Source organism: Odocoileus virginianus, chromosome 7, assembly GCF_023699985.2.
Source record: "Odocoileus virginianus isolate 20LAN1187 ecotype Illinois chromosome 7, Ovbor_1.2, whole genome shotgun sequence".
Lineage (NCBI taxonomy): Eukaryota > Metazoa > Chordata > Mammalia > Artiodactyla > Cervidae > Odocoileus > Odocoileus virginianus.
Window position 1 is genome coordinate 4,838,141 of NC_069680.1, and position 13,204 is coordinate 4,851,344.

At 49.3% G+C, this 13,204-nt stretch overlaps 1 protein-coding gene across 4 annotated transcripts in view; it reads left to right on the top strand.

Moving 5' to 3' along the window:
* Positions 1 to 13,204, top strand: part of PAX2 (paired box 2) — a 79,565-nt gene that overhangs the window by 38,621 nt on the left and 27,740 nt on the right. The window lies entirely within an intron of this gene.

Here is a 13,204-nt window from a genome sequence, read left to right on the forward strand (position 1 = left end):
TTGCAGGCAAGGCAGGTTGCATGGCTGCAAACAGCCAAACCCTGTCACTGCCTTTAATAGCTCCCTTCCACTTTGGCTGAAGCCATAGCTGTGAGAAGCGATTTCCTTAGTTTCCCTCCTTGAAGTCCCTCATGTGTTGCTGGGGTTTGACTTGGAGCAGATGAGGGGATTACGCTGTAGGAAGGAGCAGCTCCTGCCCCATCTAGGATCCCAGGCTTCAAGCAAGAGAAGGCTACAAAGGCCTCCATGCAGAAGGAGGATTCGGTGGAGAGGCCAGCAGGCAGTCCCGGGCTGGGCTGGGCTGGGCAATGTGACTCAGTAGGGAAGGGCTCTGGAGGGAAGCGCAGCTGGGTTTGCCATCATAGTGCCTTGGACAAGCCTCTTAACCTTCATCAGCTCAGTCTTCTCCTCTGTAAAATGGAGATAGTGACAACACTGACTTCACAGAGACCGTGGAGAGGACTACACAAGATCACGGACATGGAGCTGAGCCAACTCCATCTTCGAAGATGGCTCACTGTGTGTCTGGGGAGGAAGGCATCATTGGCAGGTTTATGTTTCAAGGGGAAATGAAGTTGTGTCAGAAGGAAACTTTGTGGGTACCAGCACCCTCATTTTGGTGTGGTTCCTTTTAAACAGAGCAGCCTAGGAAAGCTGATACTGGATAAGCCGACCTGGATGGGACCAGGGCAGCCAAGGAAAGATGTCAGCCTCCTTGTGTAACCGGGAGGACCTCTGTCCATCTCTGTTTTCACATTTGCTCTGTGGCCATCCACTTGGGCCACATGTCATCTCTTATTAACCTCCAAAGGCATTTCAGATGTGTGTAAATAAACCCAGGACCTCCTCTTCTCCAACATGGAGTCTTCCATCCCTCCATCCATTGCTGTGTATTTCTGCCCCCACATACACATTTATTTATTTACCTTGGGAAATGTGTGTTTGATTTGTGGACATATAGGTGCTTTCTCACATGGTTTATGCAAATGTGGGTATTGTGTGTTTTCTACCTTTCTGATACCTTTGGGTGAAAGGGGACATGGAATGCCATGCATTGGGCAGGCACACAGTTTTATGGGTAGTGCATACCGGCAGAGAGATGATCAGATGTGAGCAGGCGCACAACCGTGTCCGTGTCACCAGCGCCGGGGGTAGGGAGAGTCCTGAACCAGGCCTGGGTGTGCTCGGCTGCCTGGTCTTGAGATACAGATGTGCATGTAGAGTTTTGCCCAAAGGCCCATGTCAGCATTAACCTGTTGGCAAAAGGATAGTCTGTCCTGGTCCTGCCTCCAGGGGGGCCTGGGCCCCACCACAAGGGAGACTGAGGCTGGAGACCCTCACAGAAGAGCCTGGTCTCCCAGTCTCTGGATTTACCTCTGGTCTTCGACCTGCCTGCCTTTCGCGATCTCTCAGTGTCTGTCTGTCTCTTATTTGCTCTAGTCGAGGTATACACTGATCCTGCCCACATTAGAGGAGGTGGAGGTTTGCATCTGGTCTGGACTTTAAGAGGTATGGGGGCCAGAGGGAACCTGGTGCGGGGGCCAGGGGAGAGAGCTGGGGAGGCGGTTAGAGACTCTTCAGTGAGTGGGTTCCTAAGGGTCAGAAAGCTGACTAGGAGGAGGTGGCCCAGGCTTCCACTGGAAACCGCAAGGCTAATGGAGTCTCAGGGCCTGGCTCACTTCCGCCTTGGGCCCTGCTGGATTTGGGGGCTGAGGACCTGGTGGCCTGGAGGGTCAGGCCCTCAGTGGATGGGGGCACTTTTTCCAGCCCTTGGAAAAACAAAGAGCAGATCGGGTAGTAAAACAAAAGCAAAGGAGACCTGGAAGCACCTGACAGCCCTAATTCATCACGGCCCAAGTTTTTTCCTGTGTTCCCATTATATTTGTTTGTAAAAGTGGAAATCAATTTTGAAGGTAATTTTCTGGAAAGAATGGAAGGGAGGTGGGAGGGCCGGATAAGGCAGAGATGGTAAAAGGAAAAATTTAGGCCAGGCACAGCCCAGGGGCAGCTCTTGGCAAGGTGAAAGAAAATTGCATATTCAATCTCCATCCATGAATCTCCCTCACTGCTGCCCGCCTCCTGCTTGAAAACAATGAAGGCTTTTTCCCAACGCTGGGCAGGGCCTCGGTATCAGCCTCACTTTAACTTCAGGGTCATTAATTCCCTGATTATTGAAGGAGAAGAGAGGGTTGCAGCATCGTCAATTCCAAAGGCACACCCCCCCATGTGATCAGGGCCTGGGTGGGGTGGGGTGGGGTCGGGGGGGTGAGCCAGGGTGAGGTGAGGTGTTGTTTCAGAAGAGCACAGGGGTGGGAGGGAGGAAGTGGGGAGCCAACTGGACTGGGGGGGGCAGGAAGCCAGGAGGAGGGGAGAAGAAGGCAGTCATTACTGCATACCTCTGTTGTGTTGTTATTGCAAATTAAAAGTAGCATGTTCCACTCCGCAGCTATCTTTAGGGAGGGAGGGGCACCGAGGGAGGTGGGGGATCTTATCATTGCTTCTTCAGCAGACCAGCCGTGGTGTCACCGTGTGAGGTGACATTTGAATTTACAATTCCGCTGAGAAAAGCCATTAATTCACAAATTAACATTTCTCCCTCTCCCTCTCTCTTTAACACTCTCTCCCTCTCTCACATGGATGTGCAAGCAATTGAAAAGACAAAGGAAATAGCCTTAAGGAAGAGACTTTACTGCTAGTCTGTCTGTGCTGAGATTGCTCCCCCTGCTTCCAGATAGATAAACCAATTACCTGAGCCGCTCTGCTCCTGGCCGCCCGCGATCACCTCCTTTTGTAGGCTGCCTCCATGGCTGGATTACCCTCAGTGTATCTCATTAATGTAAACCAGGCATGCCCTGGTCACCCGGCTCCCTTCCCCGCTGTCTTTCTGGAGGGGCAGTGGGAGGAGTGCTGGTGTCAGAAAAGGCAGGCGAGGAGGACCCCAGGAGAGAGGAGAGACTGCCCCTGGCCAGCTACCAGGCTCTGGTTCTTTGGGTGTCCATGGCCTGGACCTGCAGTCCTGTTGAGGGGCTCAGCAGGTGAGTTCTCCGTGGCAGGTTTGCATGGGTGGATGTTTAGAGTCAGAAGCAGGAGCCAATTCTCTGGGGCCCACAGGGCCAGTTCTCTCTGACCTTTTGGTCCAGAGTCCGGGGACTGGCGAAAGCAGAGAGGGATCTGAGCGCTCCCTTCGTGAAAAGATCTTAGGGATATTTTGCTGAGTCTGCAGAGCTGGGAGGGCCCAGCAGGCAAGGTGAGGTTGCACTATGTTGGGTAAACAAAAGGAGGTTGCACTGATTCCTTAACCTAAACTCAGTACTTGGGCGCAGTTATGTCTTTTTGCCACAAAACCCTTAAAATCACAGCCAAACCCAGCCATCCAGCTCCTTCTTAGAGAAGACCCACCCGGGAGCATGGACCCAGGGGTTCTGGGCTCTCAGACCTCTGAAGTGAGCTTACATCATGGGATGTGCATGGCAGAGCCCTTTTTGCTTTTCCTCTCCTCCAGGCCCCGACCAGGCACTGCAGGAAGACAGTAGATTGGCAGAGGGAAGTCAAGCAGAGCCTGAGTTTCTGTAAGGAAAATGCTTCTGCGGATCATTGCTAGAATGATAGGATTTCACACACACTGCTTACTACCTAGCACAGTTCACAAACTCTGACCCCCCAGGAGCCAGGTCCTCTGAAAGTTCAGAAACCAGATCTCCATAGAGGGAATCATCCGTCCAGACAGGTACCTGACCTTACCTTGCGTGAACAAAGCTCAGCCTATGTTCATTTTCCAACAAATATTCAAAACCTGGCTGCTGTTCATCCAGCCCAAGAACGAACTAAGGTTCAAAGGTCAGCATTCACTGAGACACACACACCCCCCAAAAATCCACTTCTGAACACACATTCATTGTTATATCTTCCTAGTAACCTGGGAAATTAGACCGTTCATACCTGAGGGGGGAATTTTTCTATCTTAGTTGGATCGCATATTTTAGCTAAACTCTCAGGGTAATGTTGGCTATGAGCCTGTTGAACGCCAACCATGTCATTATACAGAGGTAGGTTTAAAGGTTTTATTAAGACCTTTGCCTTGGGCCCTGTGTACACCTGAACGTACCTTTTTCAGTAGGGAGGAACCAGAGTTTAGCCATGACTGTGTGTAGCTGACGTAGGTGCGTGAATTTGTACATAAATACCTGCGATTATACCAGCGAATGCATCTGAGTCATTAACCACCTTAGTTTCCCAGCCAGTTCATGCTGCTGTGGATGAAGAGTTATATTTGGTTGTTTGAGGAACTATGTTAATGTTTAGCATAAAAGCATGTATTTTTTTTTTTTTTTGGTAAAGTGCCAAAAATGTCAGAATGGATGTGTCGACCCCATTCCCCAGGAGAGAATGCACAGACTCACATTGGGGGGGCTGTGTGCCACCCTCCACCACTGGAAACTGGGGTGGCGGCAGGAGCGCAGTACGGGCGCTGGGCAGAGGCCTCGGGTCCTCCCACCCCCACATCTATGTGTGCACACCCACCTTGTCAGAATGTCTTCACCCCCTTGTCTTCACTTGGCAACTCCCTTCAAGCCCTGCAGGTGGGCATTGTCCTCTTTCCCCCATGGGCAAGGGCACCAAGCAAGAATTCCACTGCCTCAGCTCTGCGCTTCTCCCTCAGGCGGGGCCATGGGGGGAGGAGCTGGGCTCTGAGGCTGCTCCTCAGGCCCTTCTGCAGGAAGGCTCACCTCCTCCAGGCACCATCTCCTCTGCAGGCCCACGGGCAGGGGAGAAGGGCAGGGTCCTAGAGGATCCCTCAGCAAAAGGGTCAGGGAGAAGGCAGCCTGGGAGACCCAGCCCTGCTGCCTGCAAGAGGAATGGGTCCCAGTAAACTCCCGACCATGGGTGTCTGCACCAGAGGGGCGCTGGGGCCCAGGGAAGCCTCCCCCCCTCCACCTCCACCCTGCCATCACTTGCCTTCCTCAGGGCCCTGGTGGCCAGTGGGGGTCTCTGGGACCCTCCCCATTCTGCCAGGAGGGTTGGGGGAGGGCTGAGAGACCGATCACAAGCCTCAGAGCAGAGTTGCTGCAGAGCCAGTAATTCAAACCATTCTGACCCTTCGGTGAACCCAAACCTGCTGACCTTGACAGCCCCAGACAAGGGAGGCCTCACAGACCTCAACCTGCATGGAGGCCTCGCCTTCTCTCCCTCCCTTCCTGGGAGCCCTTTGCCCAGCCTTCAGGTGGCTCCTCATTTGGCTGTCCCAGCGAAATATCAGCATCCCTCCCTCCCTTGAGGTGCCTGCCTGCCTGCCTCAAAACACCCTTTGTGCTCATCTCCACTGGAGACAGGCATGTGGGCATCTCACGGGGTCTCTCTGGGGCTAGACTGAGGCTTTCTCCAGACAGAGCTTTTACACCGTGTGTGCCTGTCCTCCTCCTGCCCAGACTTCAGCTTTCTCAGGAGCACTAGCCATATTGTGTGTGTGTGTGTGTGTGTGTGTGTGTGTGTGTGTGTGTGTGGTCCTGGTGCACACAGGGGCAGAGATAAAATGTGATCGAGACAGAGCAGACAAGGGGAGGAAAGAAAAGCTGGAGGAAAGCAGCCCCAGGAACCTGCATTAAAGTAAATGCAGTTTATGAAGTTTATGCTCTCCTCCTGGGGAGAGCTGGAGTCTGTCCAACAGCCTCTCCAAGCCTGCCAGACAGCTCCCAAAGCAGAAAGTACAGGCAGGCGTGCGAGCAAGCCAGTGACAGAGGGCAAGATGCACAGACTCTCTCTCTCCCTCTCTCTCTCTGACTCTCACAGATCCCCCTCAGCCCCAGCAGACGGCAGAGCCTGCAATGAGGGATGCAGATAAGTGTGTGGTAGGAGGGTCCGCGGGAGCTTCCCTGCCCTCTTACCTCCCCACCTCCATCTCCATCACTTGTGCAGTGTGGACCACCGGGGCAACCAGCTTGTGGAAGCAGCTCTGGGACAAGGGCAGTGTGGGTGATCTTGAGGTCCTGGGAAGAAAAGGGACCAGAAAGTGGCCTCCCAGGAACCTGCCTGTATTTCTGATACTGGCGATCCATTTTTCTTTGGCAACTTGGTCTAGACCAATGCATTACCTTGCGGCTACTGCAGACAGCTCTGAAGGAGAAACTTAAGAAGAATCTCTTAAGGAGAAACAATCAGAGACAGTATTTTTTTCTGGGAATTCAAAGGAAATAAATGGTTGACCAGGTAGGCTATGGGAGTGCTCAGAGGGACTTACAAGCAAGGTGGAGTCACTTTCTAGACTCTCATCATGTGAACAAGCACATGGATTCATGTGTCTGTTCACTAATAATATGTAAGTAGGCCAGAACCCTTAACTTTAGAGGAAAGGGGAGTGTGAAGAAAAATTACTGGAAAGGGAAATATATAGCAAAGGCCTTAGCTCTGGCTGGGAAGAGGTGGAGGGGACAGAGGGCAACCTCCAGTCTCTTGTCCCTGTGCTTCCTTGACATGCATGGGCTGAGAATGGGCAAGGGGAGAAGCCTAACCCCCACACACCTCTTCCTGGGAGCTCCCTGCCCCTTCTCAGGTTCTTCCAGGAGCTGGGACAGAGAAAGATAACAGAGATGAAGTCATCTGAAGACAGGAAGTCAAGGGGGGGGGGGCGGGGGGGGGTACAAGGGAAGGGGAAGGGTGGCTAGAAATTGCTGATTGAGAAGGATGCTCTGGGAAGCCAGGAGACATGAGGCATGGAGCGAGGCAGAAACTGCCTAGGGATGGCTTTTGCCCTTTCTGTCCTCTTTTCTCCCCTTCTCCCTCCCTTCCCATCCTCATCCCTCCCCTCTTGCCTCCACACATCTCTATTGGTTCCGGTAAGAGCGTTGATTTGCATGTCAGGCAAAGCCTTGCTACACACAACGAAAGAAAACCCCAGCCGTGGCGATGTGGCAGTGTCAGCTCTCGTTGTTGTTCGACAGTGTAAAATTAAATTAATAAAGCCCCCAACACAGGAAAACATAACAGGAAATTAATGGCCTTTACTGTCGCTCTGATGCAGTCATTTGCAACCCTGCTTTCCGCACCAAAGACTTCATAAATGCAAGCAGTTTCTCTAAACAAGCATACTTAGAGCGGCCTGGTATGTAATTTTTCGCCTTGCTTGTGTCCTTTGAGCTAACAAAGCCCCCTTCCCTTCTGGCTCCAGAGAGGTTTCTAACTGATTCTGGCCCCAGCTGGAGCCCAGCCCCAGGCAGGAGGCCCCAGCCCTCCCGAGAGCCCAAACAGGACTGAAGGAAGCCTCAGGTCCCACCCAGACAGAACCCCAGCCAGCCCTCCTTCCCAGCCAGTGGCCAGTGAGCCCAGAGCCGCAGCCTCTGCCCGCAGGCTAGCAGGAAGGCACAGTGCATACTCTTGGCCAGGAAAGTTGATCACTCTGGGGAATTCACCCAAATCCACCCAATACTCACCCCTCCTCTTCCTCTCTGCAGCTGTTCTCTCTCCCACTACCTGTTTGCTCCCCTTCCCCCACCTGTCCCTGCTCACCCTCCTGCTTCTTCACTGGAGGTCACACACACCATGCTGGCAGTTGTGTTGGCAGTGGGAGCCTGTGCACTTCTTTTCTGCAAACTGGGGGCTAACTTATTCAAAACAGGGAAAGTAACTGTACGGGTATCATTCTCTAGGGTTCTAGGTCTCCTCCATATATCCCCCTTCTCCCTAAATGATCATTCAGTCCATCCCTTCGTCCTCAGGCATATTTCCCATAAACAGTTTCAGAGAACTGAGAGTCTGTGGAATACTGAGAAAGCTTTCACTGACCTCTTTGGGGATCTCTATGGGCAGAAGTTCCCACTGTGTTTAGGATGTGTAAGAGAAGCAAATAACCAAGATGTGTACCTCGCAGCACTCACAGTCTTTGGAGAGGCAAGGCTTGCCTAGATCAGACGATAAGCTGTTAATTCATTGCTGAGCCACATGGCTGAGCATTCAGTAGAAATCCTGCTAGAAGAGCAGGCAGGAAATGGAACTTGAAGCTGGAAATGGCTGAAATATGGAGTGGCTGTCCCTAGGGCTATCTCCCCCATGGAGGGAGACCAGTGGCTGGGCTGAGAGTGGTGACAAGGAGGAGTCAGATCCCTAAAGGTCATCTGGTCTTATCTGCCATGCACATAAAACTCTGCAGCAGTGGATCTTCCTGACAGGTCACGGCCCCTGCCTGGACACAGGACCCAGATGGACAGTTGTCCCTGGTAGCGACACAGCCTTTGTACTGAGTCAGTGTGGTGGTAAGGAGAGAGCACAGGACTTGGGATCTCGATGTCTGGATGTGGGCTTCATCTCCACTCCTTACTTGCTCTGGGACCTTTGGCTGATTACATAATCTCTCTGCATCTGTTTCCTCATCTTCAAAACAGATAAGAACACTTACCACACTGAATGGAGGCCAAGATCTTCATGCAACAGTCCTTCTCTCTCCCCCTCCTCCCTCCTTTCCATTCATTCCATCTGGTTTAATGAGCTCCTGAAAAGACACTGGGCTGAGCCCTGGGTGGATTTCAGTTTCTCACATGGTGTGGTCCCTGCACTTAAGGGAGGTCCTTCACCATCCTGATTACCCATCTCTGAATTCATTCTTGACCATTAAAGTCCCTCTTAAATGAACACTGACCTCTAGAGACAGTCTAGCCAAAGCCAAGTACAGTAGAACCCTTGCCATTGTCCATCTGGAGAGTCTACATCCATAATGTAGCCTAAGATTACATTCGATTTTTTAGCAGCCGTGTCAGACTGAAGCTCATATTGAGTTTGTGGTCAACTAAAACCTCGAGATCTTTTTCACATCAATTGCTATCAAGCCAGGTCTACCCCATTCTGCACTTGTGTAATTGATTTTTTAAAAGCCTAAACATAGGGCATTCCATTTATCCCTGTTGAATTTCATCTTGTTGGTTTGGGCTCTTAATTTCACCCGAATGAGATCTTAAGGATGTCTTCAATGTCATCATCCAAGTAACTTTTTTTTAAAGAGTTATTTTCCTTTAAAATAAAGGAAAGCCACGAGGCACAGCAGTAGAACTGTCCCCCCTGGCTGCTTTAGGAACTATTGGGCCCAAGAACCATCAGCCATTTCGCTGTTCTTCATCTTGTTCATAATGTTAGAAAGACTCTCTGTGAAATGTTAACATTTGCTATATCTGCAGTGTTTGCTCAATCAGTTTAAAAAATCCAGTATAAGTTGATGAGCAGATTGAATGTCTGCTATGGATAAAGCATAACAGGCCTGACTTACAAAGGTAAACAGGAAGGACGCTGTCGTTGACCTCAAGAACCTTCTAGTCTAGTAGGGAGGTAGATAGATAGATAGATAGATAGTACACACCATTATACAAGCAGATTGTGACAGATCTATGATCAAAGTATAAAGTGCTAATGATAAATGTCAAGAAAGAGGGGGTCAGTTGCTCCCCACCAGGGCAATGTAGGAAGTCTTGGTGGGGCTGGCATTTGACCTAAACAACGATAACTAGTTAGGGTGCTACAACCTACTCTTGGTGAAGGTATGCAGTCTCCATGGTATCACTCTTTTCTAATGCCCACAAATTAACTGCATGATATGCTCTGTGTGCTGTGCTAAGTCACTTCAGTCATGTCTGACTTCTTGACACCCTATGGACCATAGCCCACCAGGCTCCTCTGTCCATGGGATTCTCCAGGCAAGAATACTGGGAGTGGGTTGCCGTGCCCTCCTCCAGGGGATCTTCCCAACCCAGGGATTGAACCCGTGACTCTTATGTCTCCTGCATTGGTAGGCAGGTTCTTTACCACTAGGCCACCTGGGAAGCCCCTGCATGATAATTTCTTCTAAAGATTTCCAGACCCTAATAGTAAATGTATTAGAGTGCTGTTTGCATAAGCTTACCTTTCCCCCTTTTTCACTATGGCATTGATCTTGTCACTACCTTGCCCTTTCATTGTGACTGCTCAAGGATTATCAACTAAAAATTTAGGATCCTGTCCACCTCACCCCACCACCCTGCCCCACCTGAGGTCCTGATATTTGAGTTATTTGAGCCTGGGAGAGGTAACTCAGTTGAAATGGTTAAGAGTTTCCCACCTGGTTCCCGCCTGACTGGGCATCTCCTGCTGGTCTCATTTTGAGGATTCTTTTCTTTGATGGAGAAGACAAAGTCAAGCCAGGGGTTGAGAAGTTCTGCCTTCTGTTTCATTTCTCTCAGTATTACCCTCTTTCCTGAGCATTGAGCCTAAGCCTGCCTTCCTTTTTGTTCTTTCTCCAAACATGGTTGCCAAGGCCCTTTTTGTTGTTTCAGCTTGTTCTGAGCTTTTGTCTTCCTGACAGGCTCCTGCTACTCTCATATCTATCCCTGGTTATGGTCCCCTCCTCCCTCCTGTCCTTTATAAGAAGAAAAAAATAACTTGTCTGATACTAAGTGTAATATACGCTCATTGTAAAAATATTCAGAAGATACAGTAATTTTTAAAAAAAATTACCCATAATCGTATCACCAAGAGATAACAACTGTTAGAATTTTGGCATATTCTTTACAGTCTTTTTGTCTCCTGTGTGTATATAATTCTTTATATTATGTATAATTATATATATATTACATATATATGTATAATTTTTATCAAAATTGGAATGATACTGTATATACAGCTTGCATCTCACTTTTTTCACTTAACATTATATAGGGCCATTTTCACATATCATTAAATATTCTTTGAAAACATGATTTTTTAATGGTTGCATAATCTTCCACTGTTCTGTGTACATGTCCTTTTAAAATCTAGGCTCATCATATTTTAAAGCTTATTCGTGTGCAGCAACAATGATTTCCCTTAAATGCCCTCTCTTTCCACCCCTCCCCCACTCCTACTCTCTTTACTTTGTCAGGTGGATTATTTGAGCTTGTAGCAGTGGAATTTCATTTTTAGAGCATCCTGTCCTCATGGAATTATATTCCCCTCTAGAATCTCTTGCTGTGGGCTCACACAACCATTCTTTCCCTCAAGGCATAGCAGTTTGCTTTTCTCAAGTCAGATTCTGCCCAAGTCCTCTTCTTTTGCTACTGCTAACTCTAGACATGGTTGCTTTCTTCCCAGATCCCCAGTGCTTCCGTTGTATCAGTTTCCTCTTTCTTGATCAGAATTAAGCAGCCTGGAATACTGGAAAAGGGCATAAGGCTAAGAGTTTTAGTTCCTATCTTAAGGACAACTAGTTGTGAGACATGGGAAAATTACTCAACCTTTCTGAGCCTCTTTTTTTTTTTTTTCAATCTATAAGAAGCCATCAGATTAAATTATCTCCATGATACTTTCTAGCTATAAAATGTGATAACACTGAATTTAGAGTAGCAAAGTCCTGTGCTGCTGCTTTTTTCTTTAGGTAAACTGTAAGGCAAGTAAAGAATGAATGAATCTTTGCTTTTGGAATTCTATAGCAGCCAACATTCTTTTATCAGCTGCTATGTGAGGCTCTGGGTTAGATTTACAAAAATGATAAAGATGGGTCCCTGGCTTTAAAATAGTTACAGTTTAGTGAAGAAAAAAACATAAAAAAAAAAAAAACCACTTCAGTACATATGGATTCTAAATTTGACTCTGTCACTTACTGTCTGGAACGAGTGCTTTAGAGCGAGTTACCCAACCTCGCTAGCTCTCAGTTTCTCCAGGTTATGAGCTCAACTGCTAGAAGCATGTCGTCTGGGTTGCTTCTACCTCCTCCTTCACTAGCTGTGTAACTTTAGGAAAGTTCCTGAACTTCTGCACTTCCATTTCCTCACCTACAAAATGGAGATAATAATAGAAGCTTCCTGCTTAAGTTCTGGTGAAAATGAAATGAGTTAATATATGTAAACTTCTTAGATGAGTGCCCAATATATAGTAAGCACTTAATGTTAGCTGCTGTTATTGTAAGGATTAAATCATTGGATTATGTTAGGCTTAGTGTCTGGTACCATAATAGGAATTGGATCGATTTTAGTTATTATTATTTCTACAACAGAGGTTTGGATAGATGTTTGTTGGAACACAGAGAACAGAGAAGTGAATCCTGCTGAGGTAGGAGTTAGCAACCCTCTGGTGTTCATCTGAGGAAACTCAGTCTAGAAAAACTCGAGGGACTTGGCCAAGGACATATAGCAGGCGAGGGACAAAACTAGAATTTCAGCCCAGATGTTACTCCTAGGCCAGTATTATGTTAGGACCACAAATGTAGTTCACGTCCCCAGAGACACACGGGTGTAAATTAGCACAGTAAGACTGAGGTCAGGCAGGCAGGTAGCCACCCCCTGCCTTCCACCCTGTCCTGAGCACATGGAGTGTTGAGAAGCAGAGCTTGGTCTCACAATTAGCAGGTTTGCCAGGGCTGGAAGGCTGGGCAGAAACTGGTGTTGCTCAGAGCCAAAGCTTTGGGCCAGGTTTCCAAGGGTTTCTTCATGCTCTCCTCTTGAACTTGGCTTGGGGTGCCTGGCCAGGGCAGTCCCACGGATTGTCTAGTATTAATATAAGGATGAGAGGCCATGGTTCCGGAATGTCATCCCACCTCCCTGGACAGTGTTTATTTACATCAGCGCCTTCTCCCGCCCTGCCCTTGCAGCCCCTTCCCAGCATGTGCGCCCCGCTCTCCTGCTTTCTCCTTCCTTTCTGGTCTCCTGCCTGTCTCTCCTTACTCCCTCATCCCCTTCGTTTTCCTTCCTCCTTCCCACTCGCCTCTCCATTCTCTGAATCCTCGCTCTTCTCCCAGTCTGGAGAGCAGCCTGGTTCCTCAGCATCTCTGACTTCTCTCCCGGCCCTCCATCAGAGGGGAGGCCAGGGTGGCAGCCCAGACCTCTGGTCCTGGCCGCCGTGGGGGTGGGGCTGGGGCTGCACAGGCGGGCTGCCCTGAATGACAAGCGGGGATATTGATCGCGTTCTGAACTCAGCCCAGCCGATAGAAGGTAATTAATGACTCCATTTGCCTCAGTACCGAGGAGAACAATTGAGTTTGAAACTGCAACAACTGGCAGCTGGGGAGACTGGGGGTGGCCTGGGGGTGAACCCCGCAGAGGAAGAAGGTGGTGTGAGAGGAGCTAAGACAGAGGGAGGGGGTTAGAGGCCACCAATCAGAATGGGATGCAGCAAAGAGCCCCCACCTGGACCCAGTACCCCGATCACTCCTGCTCCCCAAAGCCCCTAGAGGCCGAGGTCCCTCAGTTAGTGTCCCCACTTCCTCCACTTTCCTCTTTTC